This window comes from Carlito syrichta, unplaced genomic scaffold (genome assembly GCF_000164805.1).
Source record: "Carlito syrichta isolate Samal-C Ts95f unplaced genomic scaffold, Tarsius_syrichta-2.0.1 Scaffold130390, whole genome shotgun sequence".
Taxonomy (NCBI): Eukaryota; Metazoa; Chordata; class Mammalia; order Primates; family Tarsiidae; genus Carlito; species Carlito syrichta.
Window position 1 is genome coordinate 357,527 of NW_007074486.1, and position 262 is coordinate 357,788.

Here is a 262-nt window from a genome sequence, read left to right on the forward strand (position 1 = left end):
GCCCAGCCTGTAATACCGCGCCTTGGGAGGCTGAGGTGAGTGGATTGCCTGAGCCCGTGGATTTGAGACCCGCCTGGGCAACTTGGTGAGATCTCATCTCTACAATAAAATTTAAAAAAATTAGCTGGGCATGGTAGTGCGCCTGTAGTTCCAGCTACTTGGAAGGCTGAAGTGGAAGGATCTCCGGAGCCCAGCAGGTCAAGGCTGCGGTGGCCAGGAGTAGCCACTGCACTCCAGTCTGGGCGACAGAGTGAGACTCCAA